This window comes from Microtus oregoni, unplaced genomic scaffold, assembly GCF_018167655.1.
Source record: "Microtus oregoni isolate MIOR12 unplaced genomic scaffold, Mior012 000045F_ref0000178, whole genome shotgun sequence".
Classification (NCBI taxonomy): domain Eukaryota; kingdom Metazoa; phylum Chordata; class Mammalia; order Rodentia; family Cricetidae; genus Microtus; species Microtus oregoni.
Genome location: NW_024543219.1, coordinates 6,428,472 through 6,441,362, shown reverse-complemented (window position 1 = coordinate 6,441,362; position 12,891 = coordinate 6,428,472). Strand labels below are relative to the sequence as shown.

At 44.7% G+C, this 12,891-nt stretch overlaps 1 long non-coding RNA gene across 1 annotated transcript in view; it reads left to right on the top strand.

Annotated features, from left to right (window-relative positions):
- Positions 1-12,477, top strand: part of LOC121435045 — an 86,812-nt gene extending 74,335 nt beyond the window's left edge. Inside the window, exon 4 of the long non-coding RNA XR_005972537.1 lies at positions 12,255-12,477. This is a non-coding gene — a long non-coding RNA (uncharacterized LOC121435045). The remainder of the gene's footprint in view (positions 1-12,254) is intronic.
- The last annotated feature ends 414 nt before the right edge of the window (positions 12,478-12,891 follow it).

Genomic DNA, 12,891 nt, shown 5'->3' with positions numbered 1-12,891 from the left:
AGTCTGAGCTCACTTCCTCCATCAGCTGGGACTTCTGTACAGTGGCTTGGTGGAACACCATGTTTTGGGGTTTACAAATCCCTCTTGAGTCTACACAAGAATGGTTTTTCACATCAAATTTTAGAAATGAATACTCTATAAGCTCCATATTTCGTTCACACAACTATAAGGAGAAAATATGTAGGAAGGTTATATGGAAAATACTGGAAAATTCAGTGATAACATGTATCATAATTATCAGTTTAATTAAAACAGGAGAGAAAATTTAATTTCCCATGATGAATAAAGTTTATAACTTAAGCAAACAAAAAAATTAACTCTAACAAATAGAATTTTCTATACTATACAAAGTTTAGAATTATGTCATGATAATTATTGTATTTCAGAGCTTACCCATCCTGGAGACCTCCTGCCCTTAGAAAGCAAATATTTAAGAGGTGGTATAATTCTGTTTTCCACAGTCAGAGCGGGTGTAAACTCAAAGAACCACCAGAGGCAAAATGAGGACTTTGCCCTTTGCTTCAGAATCCCACTCACTGTGCTCTTGATACCAGGCAGTGTAAAGTCCCCTGATGATTCATCTCTTGCTGATATGAGGAAAATAACACTACACTAAATCTGAGAAATCTATTCTAATTAAGCTCTAATTTCTCATCAAATAGAGCTTTGCTTTATATACTACTATCACCTTTTTATTTCAACCACTAATAGATAAATTGTTTTCGAGGTAAATAAATTTTCACAGATTAATCATCTTTCGAAGATGTTCAGTTACCTGCTTCGTGTGAGGATACAAGTAAGTGGGGGCAAGAGGTGACAACTTTAGCTACCACCTTCTTGAGAAAACAAAAGGAGAGCAGTAGGAAGGGACTCGATGTTCAGTGTGTTGTCTTTCCTTCACTTCATCCCCTGATTTTCAGGAAGAAACTCATTCCCATCTGCTTTTAAGTTTTGTTGCATATCATCTTAGTGGAGTTTTGGGAGAAAGCAATCATAGCAAAGATTGTGCTCAATGTGACATATTCCATTGGAAGTTCTGAGGAGAGGCTTTGAGTATGAGAAGTGTCTTCACTGGGTCGTTTGGGTAAAATATAAGAACAGCTTTTATTTTATTCATTTATTTTTGCTTCACTGCTTGTAACATTAGGAGAGGGCTTGTTGGGGTTTCTGTCCTGCCCGGTCCCCCAGCTGTTTAGTCCCAGAGAAAATCACACAGAGATCTCTATAAGTTATAAAACTGACTGGCCCACTTGCTCAGGCTTCTTATTAGCTCTTATCAATTATATTAACCCATTATTCTTATCTATGTTAGCCACATGGCTCAGTACCTCTTTCAGCAGGGCAGGTCACATCCTGCTTCTTTGGTGATCTGGGCAGGAATGGCAGGAATGGGCTTCCTTCTTCCCAGAATTCTCCTGTTCTCCTCACCCTGCCTCTACTTCCTGTCTGGTTGACCTGCCTATACTTCCTGCCTGGCCAATCAGCGTTTATTTAAAACATAATTGACAGAATATAGACAATTCTCCCATACTATCCCCCCCTTTTTTTTAAACAAAGGAAAATATCCATAGTCCATTTTTTGGGAATGTGGGCATAGTATTCCAGGCTACTTCTGACTGGTTGGGGGCGCTGATAATCTTATGGGGACCTAAATAAAATTTAGAAGTATGATCAAGTCCTGACTCCTCCTGCCCAGACCATGGAAGAAGCAAGATGTGACCTGCTCCACTGAAAAAGGTACTGAGCCATGTGGCTAACATAGATAAGAATAATGGGCTATATAAGTTATACAAGCTAGTATGAAGCCTGAGCTAATGTGCCAATCAGTTTATAATCTTATGGATATCTGTGTGATTTTCTTTGGGACCTTGCTGGCAGGTGGTACAGAAACCCCAACAAGCCGGCCCTCATGTTACAACTGCTCACACTGTCAAGAAAGCAGAAGTATCAGCTGTTGAATTGTTTCCCTTACTGTCTATGGCAGAGTCCTGTATCAATGTACACTCCTTTCTTCTCTCAGGAGTCTGTATCACAATGCCTTCCTTATTTGTGGTGACTGGTCATCATCAGCTTACGTGGATTGAGACGTGCCTAGACTAGCAAATTAAACTTCTAGGTATGTCTATGAGAGTGTTCTCTCGAGGTGACCAAATAAAGGGGACTCTCCTTGAATGTGGGCCATGCTGTCCCATAGGCTGAGGGTATGTGTGGGCTAGAATAGGAAACGGGAGAGCAACTAGGGTGTGGCTCTCTGGACATACTTCCTTTCTGTCATGAGGTGAGCTGCTTTGCTCTACCACATGCTGTTGCTGTCTTCACATTCTGCCTAGCCACAGGCCCACAGCACTGGGGCATGCCGGCCATCCACTGAAAGTCCCGAAACTCTTAGTCAAGCATCATTCTTTCCTCTCTTCGTGTTAGTTTTCTCAGGTGCTTGTCAAAGGATGAAAAGCTAGCACACCATCTGCCTGAAAAACAGAAACTCCAAGCTTCATAAGGATGCCAGTTCCAAGCCTCTGTTGCAGCTATATGTGGCCTTATGTGTTCCAGTCTCTGAAAAAATGCACACACGTGGTATATGAATCTTCTGGAAGGTCTCCTTGAGATACAAACAGCTTACTTCTCTTCCTTTGTCCTCCTTCCTTACAATCAAGTGAAATTTGAGTTGATTAACAACCATCTTGAACCTTGAAGATATAAGTTCTATATCCTAAGACTGTGATTCTGACATCTTGAAGAAGGCTAGGCTATGGTATCTTCTTACTAAAACATGTATCATTAAGTGAGTTCCTTAACCCATTTGGGGGTCCAGATTAATAAAACTGTCCTATTTTGTGTCTTCTAACCCTCCAGGATTCTGAGGGCCTCTGCACCAGGATGCCTCTTAAAGAATTTACCCCCTCAGCCATAGCTTACAGTTGTCCTCTCACCCGGGATGCTTCTCCAAGAATTCCCTGCTTCTGCAGTTATTTTGATCAGATGAACTTAGACCTCAGGTACAACTCGGCAAGGTTATACTCAGACACTGAAGTCAAACAAAGTAGACCCACTGAACACTATCCAGTACTATCATTAAACATAAACTCTAGACCAGGAGTGTCCAATATTTTGGCTTCTCTGGGCTACACTTGATGAGGAAGCATAGTTGGGACCAAATGTTAAATCTAGTGGTGTCTAAACTGTGGCCTAAGGGTTGTGAGAACATATATATGTTTAATTTTTCTAACATTGTGACAAGATAGTGTCATTTACAAAGTTCTCAACAGAGAAACATGCAATAAAATTATCAAAGAAATGAAAGAAAACCACAAAAATATCTGATTCTATTTTAAGATTTTGTACTGGGCCGCAATCATCTAATCTGGGTCCCACGTGACCTGCAGCCTGTGGATTGGATATCTCTGCTTTGATTCACCGACCCCAACCCCTGAGTGTCTTTTGAAGCATAGGAAGTCTTTAGACTCAACAACCCTAAGGCACATCTATGAGGCCTCCCTGTATCCAAATCCACTTTACTGCTCCATTCACTGACGTTGATTTGTCTTGTGAAGTATAGGTTATTTTCTCAAATATCCATGAACGACTCTCCCTGTTTCACTTTTCTCAGTGCAGGTCATTTTGCTCAGAGACACACACACTCTCTTCATCCCTCTTCACAGTTGATATCAGAGCCTCTAACCTTCATTTTGTTTGGGAGTTACAATTTTCTTTTGAAGCTAAACAAATTACCACCAACTTAATTGCTTAAAACAGTATGGATTAATGACTGTATGATTCTGGTGGTCAGAATCTAAAACAGGTAAACTGGGTTTCACTCCCTGTTGGGCTCTAGGGCAGTGGTTCTCAACCTTCCTAGTGCTGCGACCCTTTAATACAGTTCCTCATGTTGTGATAACTCCCATCCATAAAATTATTCGGTTGCTACTTCATAACTGTAATTTTGATGCTGTTATAAATCATAGTGTAAATATCTGATATGCAGGATATCTGAAATGCAATGCTGGTGATTGCTGAGTGTTGACTGCCAGCTCAGGTTCAGTGAGAAGAGACCCTATCTCAAAGGGTGAGAGAGAGAGCTGGACACTCAGTGGTCTCTGGCCTTTGAAAGTATGCACACACAGGCATGTGCATCTACACACACATACATACACTACGTACACATACCACATCCGTACACTTAATATGCACATGCAGGTACACACACAAACAATAAATTTAAGACATTTATTAAACAAAGTTTTAGTGCTCCCAGTTAAGAAATCCCAAAGGAATTTGAGTTTGAGAAACAAGGAGACTAATCCAGAGTATTTTCTGTCTTAAAGGAGTCATTGGCTTATGTGGACTGGGGTCTGGCTACTTGAGGGAGTGTCTGTTAGATTTGTTGACTCCTCTGAGCTGCTATCCAGGAGATGGAAATTTGCCAACCTCATGGCTGATTGTCCTGCCTCTAAATGTCCTATCCATCACTACTTTTTATTCTCGGTACCTCTGGCTGTGTCCTGACTGCGCAGCCTCTGGTATCTCGTTTAGCTTGATTTGACTCGCCAGCCTGATTGTGTTGCTTAACCACATTTGGCTGTGGTACCCAAAGTCGAGTTTTTGGTTTGTTTGTTTGTTTTTCATGACACATAAGCTCTTTTGGGAGCCGGCCTCGTTGATTCCTTCCTCTTCATCGCAGCTCCAGTATCAGGAAGTTACTTATGTCCCATGAGCTCTGATGTCAGGCTCCTGTGCCTTCACTTGGCACTCTTTCCCTCTCAGTTCGATGCTTCCCCCTGTGGAGAACCTTTGCTGACCCTTCCAGCTGAGCCAGGGCTCTGTGTCCTTGCTTCATTCTGTGTCTGTCGGGGATGGGGTGGAGTTAAGGAAGAAGAGAGATGGGACTTTCCCATCAGGCTGCGTGTGTTGTGCTTGTCTGCCTTCTGGAAGTCGAGGGCGGGTGCTTCCACCCCCTCATCCTTGCTTAGCACTGTGCGTGTTGTGGCCCGTGTCTTAATTTAAGGAGCATGGAGGGCTGTTTGCCAGGCTCTGCTCGGGTGCTGCACGTTCACCTGTGAGGAGCACAGATGCGGCCCTGCACTTCCGGTCTGAAGATTGGAGACAGTAAATGAAGCAGCGCTGCTGAGGATGGGAGCAGCTGGGCTACCGGCCCGCCCAGTGGTCCTGCAGTGTCCCTAGTGTGTTCACTTTCCCAAAATGTGCTTCGTGACCTCTCACACTTTTCTGCGTTCCTTTAGCTGTATTCACGGTTTATTTTGGTTTTCAGTAGCAGAGTGAACGTGGCCAGGAGCCCCTTCATCGTCCATTGAATCTCAGCGGCCGCCTGCCCCGTGCCTGTGCTCTCTGCTTCCCCCTGGGGTGTCATATCCCTCTCTTGTCAGCTGCCAGCTCCTCCGCTTACTCAGGGGAGCTCGTGTCCTCTTGTGGCCGGATGACTTCTGAGTTATCTCTAGTCCTACAAGCCATTCTTCACGTTGCAGTTCTAAGCTTTAAAGAATGTGAGTCGTTTATGTCACCAGGTGCTCGGACCCTGCGGTGCTGTTACACTGCCCTTTAAGTGCAGACTCTTTCCTGAGACTTGGTCACCGATATCTGGTGTCTCTGACTTGTTATGCCTAAGATGTGTCAAGACTGATTTTACTGTCTTGATTGCTCTGTCCTTTACGTGGCTGGCTTCAAACATGGGCTTTAGTAGCATCTTAAAAAGACGTTTTCTAGTTTTCTCATCCTGCTCCATTTTCTTCGGTGTGTGCTCTGCCAGAATGTTCTTGTTTGGTTGCTGACTTATGACTGGAAGCACATGTGTTTGTCTCTACAGACTAAGTTCCATGGGAGCCAGACTCCTGACTGGCTCTGTGCCATGTTCCCAGCATCTAGAAGGATGCTTGGTAAACGAGCATGTAGGAGTGAATGGACCAGAACTGCTGGGGGTGGGGTGGGGGAGCAGCTGCCTCGGGAGAGAGTCCGTTCCTGTCTTTGGAAGTGCTGGGAGACACTGAAGGCCCATTTCTGGAGCAAGCATGTTTTAATTGTGTCCAAAGCCTGTGAGGAATGTGGCATGTTCATGAGTAACACAGGTTTCGGAGGGGTTAGACCTCTCACAGGGCAGCTTATCTGTCTCCGGCATGGTAAGTATCCTTCAGAAACTTCCCAGGCCATTCTTGGAGGCTCCTCCGCACACCTGTCTCCCACACTTCTCGGACAGGGTCCTGCTTTGCTTTGCTGTAGTAAACACTATGACCAGTAGCAACCTGGGGAGGGCTTGTGTGGCTTACACATTACAGCCCATAATCAAGGGAAGGCAAAGCAGGACCATGGAGGTAGGAACTGAAGCAAAGACCATGGAGGAATGCTACTTGCTGGCTTGCTCTCCCTGGCTTGCTCAGCTGGTTTCCTTATACAACCCAGGACTATCTGCCTGGGGGGGGGGGGGGGTGGTGTAGTATTGACTGTAGTGGGCTGGGTCCTCCCATATCAATCATCAGTTAAGAAAAATGCTGGAGAGATGGCTCAGCAGTTAAGAGCACTGAATTAGAGGGGGCTGGCTCTGCTCCTAGTTGGAAGAGTTCTGTGGTGCTGTGACGTTTGCAGAATTTCCTGGAGGTTCAGTGTATGCTGTTGGCATGATCATCAGCTTGCTGTTCTGGGCAGTCACGTCTTAGTCCTGCAGATTATTAAGGTGCAGAGTGCAGTGTGCTCGATGCAGTGTATTCTACTAGTGACTGTGAAAGAAAAACACTCAGGATTTAAAACTTTCCCTTTATTTTTGTTGTTCTAGGCAGGCTTTCTCTATGTAGCCCAGGCAGATCTCAAGCTTGTCAGCCTCCTGCCTCAGCCTCCTTCCTGCTGGGATTACAGGTGTGCACCAAAGATTTTTGAAGAATGATAAATTGCAGGGATATTTTTAAAAAGATATGTTCTTGAAGTTTTTCCAATTTTGATTGTCATTGATGTTAGGTGTGGCCTTTGTTACCTGTTAGGCATTCAGAGTATGAACGAGTGACAGTTGGTACTTAGCAATATGTGTCCAAACTTAAATGATAAACTTGGATTAACTTGGGAGAATATTTGGAACCAGACTGATTCATTTGCTACATCCCTTGTTGGGCACTGAAACAGCATTGCCCGGGGGCATGTTTCACTTCACTTCACACACCTGTGGAGTGGGACCACGTGTTGCAGCTACCTACCAGCCTAGATGTCACCCTCTAAGCTCTGCTGCCACCTAGTGGATGTACATTTCCTTCGCTGAGATGCTGAGTTATATTTTGGTGAAACGGCAAAAGCTAGTTCGTTCCCAGTCACAGGAGGGCAGCAGAGGCTCAGGTGAGCTGAAATGCTGACTGGCGGGTGCTTTGCATTCTGGCCAGCAGTGGGCAGTGTTGAGCTAGGAATCCTTAGCACCACCCAGGGTTGCCTTCCTGGGGTCTCCCTTTCTTGTCAGTTGCCTTTATTCCAGACCCTTTATTGCCTCCAACAATGAACTGCTGTGGGCAACAAATCTTTGATTTTTTAGTTGATGAGTGGGTCCTGTAACCTTTTCTCAGCTCCTTAGCCCTTCGGGGGGTGGAAAGTGAGATGAATTCTTTACAGTTAGTTCTAATAGTTAAAAGCATCGATTGACTTTGAATTGGTGGCTGAAGTCTTCTGTTTTTTAGGTAGAGAGAGAGACGGTCAGAGGTAGTCAGATGTGGTCGTGGGCGTGGCTGTTGCAGCCATGACACGTGGTCGGAGGACAGAGGACCACGTGGAGTTGTGCCCCTCCTTCTGCCATCTGGGCCCTGGGGCTGGCACTGAAGTTGTTGGACTCAGCAGGTGTCGTTACCCATGGGTTCTTCTCATTTAAATTTATTTTCAGTTTTGTGTGAGACAGTCTTGCTCTGTGGCCAAGGCTACCCTTGAACTCACGATCCACTCCTTTGCCTCCTGAGTGTGGGCTACACGAAGTCACTGCTGTACCTGGCTCAGGGGATCCATGCTAGGAATTCTGTTCCTGTCCTCATCCCCTGGGGACCCGAAGTTGTCACCCTGGTGTCTGGGCTCTCAGGTCCACACCTCTCACATTCTGCATTTGTCACATGGCTTTAGAAGTGTCCACTCTTGTTCCTGCCTGCACTGCACACCCAGGTTCCTGAGGGTGGGGACGTTTTTATTTATTTTTAAAGATTTTTTTTAATGATGTGTTTAACTTTATTTTATGTGCACTGGTGGTGTGAAGGTGGATTTACAGACAGTTGTGAACTGCTGTGTGGGTGCTTGGAATTGAACCCGGGTCTTCTGGAAGTCAGTGCTATCTCTCCAGCCCGAAGGGTGAGGCCCTTAAGGGTGGTGACAGGCCTTGGTTTTCCTGCCTGTACAGTGGGGGGCTTGGCCTTCATCACAGTTTCTTTTCACTAATGTTGTTTATGATGGTCTCTGTTTTGTGGACTCCATTTGGGCTTTGTTCTCTCTCTCTCTCTCTCTCTCTCTCTCTCTCTCTCTCCTGTTGCTTTTTTCATATTTCCACTGTCTGGGCATTGAAGGTGGAACTTTAAAGTGGGATTGTTCATAATAAAATCTACGGTGTTATCGAAACGACCGTCTATAAAATGTTTTGTTGCTACCACGCCCCCACATTGTTTGGCTTCATGTGCACTTTGACATCAGTGCATAGTTTTCTTGTGTGCCCTGTTATACCACGAGGAAACAGCCTTGGCCAAATTTCAGTTGACTTTAATCCTTGGTGCTAAGTGGCAGAGTAGATTCCTGGAGCCTAAATGTGGGTGTTTGTTGCTCTCTATTTTCAAGAACTTTTGAGGGATGATTTTATATTTATATTTATATATATATATACTATAATATATATTGTTATAATATATAATCATATTATATATGATATATTTCCCATTAAATTATGCTTGTTAAAATACTAAAGTTGCTTTCTTTATTGAATGGGAAAAACTAAAGAGAAGTTCATAAGAAGAGATGGACACTGAACCTTAGGTGTTTCTGCAGAGTCAGGCATCTTTACTGTGGTACAGGAGAGCTGTACTGCAATGCAGACTGGGAGACTTGACTCCGTCTACTGGCACCTTGTTCTGGGTCTGCACCACCCACAACAGTAACCACTAGTCATGTGATCCATATTGGTTGGTGGATATCTGAAAAGTGACTCCCTAATCAAGGAAATAAATTTTAATTTCCTTCATTTTTTTAAATTTTTTTTAGACAGGCTGTTCGGAATCCTTGGCTACCCTGGAACTCAATATATAGCTAAGGAAGGTCTTGAACTTGTGATCCTCCTGCCTCCACCCCCATCTTCTGGGATTACAGACATGTGTCACCATGCCTGGTTTTATGGATGCTAAGTATCAAACCCATGGTGTCATGTGTACTCCATAAGTACTCTACCTACTGAACTCCGTCCTCAGCCCAGCCATAACTTCCCCTAATTTTACTGAATCTGTGTAGATGCTGGCTACTAGGTTGGGCAGCACAGCTCTGGATAAAATGTCCAAGCTGTCAATTTCTAGTTTTGTCATTTCTAAGATGAGAGGGTTAGCCTAGTTGATTTCTGGAGCGCCCTTGGTTTTCAGACGTTACGATCGGGGCCTTGTAAGATGAGCGTGATCAGACCGACCTGCTCTTGGGAGTTCTGCACAGTGGTCTGATTTATATCAGCCTCGGTTTCAGTTTTAATTGGGTGATCAGAATCCAGGAAAGATGGATTTGATGGTGGCAGTTCAGGTGTCTGAGTAGAGGGCTTGCTGCGGAAGAGCATGTCCAGGAGGGAGCTCTGCCCGGCACTAATTTCACCTCTGTGGACAGTGGTCTTCAGTGTCCCCAGGTGTCTGCCTGGGTGACAGACGGGACCTCCCTGTACCTTTCTCAGTAGGTATTGTCCGTTTGGTTGACTCACGATCAGGGAGGAGGTTCTCAGGCAGTTTGTGATGTCTTTGCTCTGTTAACAGTTGAGAGCGCTCTTCTGAGTTGTCCACGGGGCCCAGTTGTGATGAGCTAATATTTCAGAAATCATGAACCCTGTTGTTTGAATACCCACCAAGTACATCTTCACTGCAAAAGGGGGAGAGTTGATCTTTGGGGATTGAGTTTTCTGAAAACTACTGCCAAAAATGCTTTTTTTCCTGAGCCCCTTTCCTTTTATGTGGGCTGGCCTTGGGGTCTCAGGCTCAAGTGTTTAGTATCAGAAGGAAAGGGCAGCAACCCAGCCATGTCTGCAGCCATGCCCCATCTTACCCAAAGTAACTTACTTTAAGTAAAAATGAGATCACTTCTTTTTTTTATTAGATTTTTTTTTTTAAATATGGATCCAAATTCCCACTTCCTCCCTTCCTCCCATTCCCTCCACACACACATCCCCCACTCCCATCTAATCCTAAGAGAGGGTAAGGCACATTGCCTTGTGTAAGGTCCAAGGCCCTCCCTTCTATATCCAGGCTGACCAAGGTATCCATCCAAAGAGAATAGGATCCCATAAAGCCAGTACAAGCAGTAGAGATAAATCCCAGTGCCACTGCCAGTGGCCCCTTCATCTGCCCCAGCCATGCAACTGTCAATCACATTCAGAGGAACTAGTTTGGACCTATGCTTGTTCCTTCCCAGTCCAACTGGAGTTGCTGAGCTCCCATTAGCTCAGATAGACTATTTAAGTGGATGAACCCTTCATGGTCTTGACCTCTTTGCTCATATTCTCATTCCTCCCACTTTTCAACTGGACCTTGGGAGCTCAGTGCAGTGCTCTGATGTGGGTCTTTGCCTCTGTTTCCATCTGCTGTTAGACAAAGGTTCTATGGTGATATTTAAGATGATCATCAGTGTGACTACAGGGCAAGTCAAGATCAGGCCCCCTCTCCTCTCTTGCTTAGGGTCTTAGCTGGGGTCATCCCTGTGGGTTCCTAGGAATTTCTCTAGAGCCAGGTTTCTGCTAACCCTATAATGGCTCCCTCGATCAAGATATCTTTTCTTTGCTCTCATCTCATGTCCTTCCTCCATCTTGACTATTCCATTCCCTCAAGTCCTCCTCAACCCTCCTTTTCTCCCCTATTCTACCCTTCCTTCTCCCCCACACCCATACTCCCAGTTTTGTCAGGTGATCTTGTCTGTTTCCAATTTCCCGATTTGTCTATATATGTTTTTCTTTGGGTTCACCTTATTACTTAGCTTCTCTAGGATCACAAACTATAGGCTCAATGTCCTTTGTTTATAGCTACTTATGAGTGAGTACATACTATATTCATCTCTTTTGGGTCTGAGTTACTTCACTCAGGATAGTGTTTCCTAATTCCATTAATTTGCATGCAAAATTCAAGATGTCATTGTTTTTTACTGCTGAGTAGTGCTCTAATGTGTAAATGTGCCATATTTTCTTTATCCATTCTTCAGTTGGATCTGAAGGGGCATCTAGATTGTTTCTACTTTCTGGCTATTACAAATAATGTTATCATGAACACAGTTGAACAAATGCTTTTGTAATATGATTGGGCATCTTTTGAGTATATGCCCAAGAGTGGTGTTGCTGGATCCTGAGGAAGGTTGATTCCCAGTTTTCTGAGAAACCGCCATACTGATTTCCAAAGTGGCTGTACAAGTTTGCATTCCCACCAGCAATGGATGAGTGTTTTCCCTTACTCTACACCCTCTCCAGCATAATCTATCATTAGTATTTTTGATCTTAGCCATTCTGACAGGTGAAATAAGATGGTATCTCAGAGTTGTTTTGATTTGCATTCCCTTGATAGCTAAGGATGTTGAACATGTCCTTAATTATCTTTTGGCCATTTGAGATTCTTCTGTTGAGAATTCTCTGTTTAGTCCAGTATCCTATTTTTTTATTAGATTATTTAGAATTTTAATGTCTAACTTGTTGAGTTCTTTATATATTTTGGAGGTCAAATCACTTCTTCTAAAGACCTTGGCCCTTTGTGAAGTCTTGAGAAGTCTTCCTTCTGTCCTGAGTGTCCTCACACTGGGCACTAGCACTTTGTGAGGAGTCTGGGCAGGACGATGGTGCTGATGAGAACCAGGACTGCTGAGTTGGAGAGCTGGAGGCTGCTTTCTCCAGCTCCTCTCCTGTCAAAGGAGGTGTGAGCGTTGTCTTTATAGACACTACTCCTACACAGTGCTCGTGACAACAGTCAGCCTCATTCTGGTTATTGTAGTCTGGCTGAAATGCTGTCTTGTGCTTAGGAGTGAGTACAGAATGAGAGTTTAGATGGAAGGGCGTGACATTTTACCCTTCTGCTTCTGTCTTTCAGGTTCACTCTTTGATGTCCCCTGGAAAAGAATTCTTGAGATGTCAGCTCGTTGAACATTGATTCTTCAGATTTGTGCTTGATGATGACTCTGACTTGGCATGAAATGGGGAGTCCAGAGACCTCCCTTTGCCGCCAGTCCGGCTTCACAGTGCACACCTGTTAATGCGAACCCAGCCTTCCCTAAGTGTAACCCTCACTTTCCAAATTAAACAGTTTTTCTGCAGCCTCACTGTGCCTCCAACTGCCATTTTTTCTTCTCACACTCGTGTGGAGACTGTTTCCCTTCAGCTCCGTGCACTCACATGCTCTCCTCACTCTCGTGTGGAGACTGTTTCCCTTCAGCTCCGTATCCTCTCCTAATCCTTCCCTGTCTGGAGCTGCACCACCACCACCGAGCGCTTTGTCAGAAACTGGGCTGTGTGCTTTCTCGGCACATCTCTTTGGACATGCTTCTGGAGAAAGGTGAACGTGTGTCCCTTAGGCAGTGTAAGCTGGGTGCAAGGTGCATGCGTATGCTTGTTCAAGAGTGTGTGCGTGTGCCCGCACACATGCTCAAGCACACACGTGAGAGAGAGAGGAGAGCGATTGAGAGGTAGACACTATGACAGTGTGGCTGTGTGTGTCTGTGACACAAGTG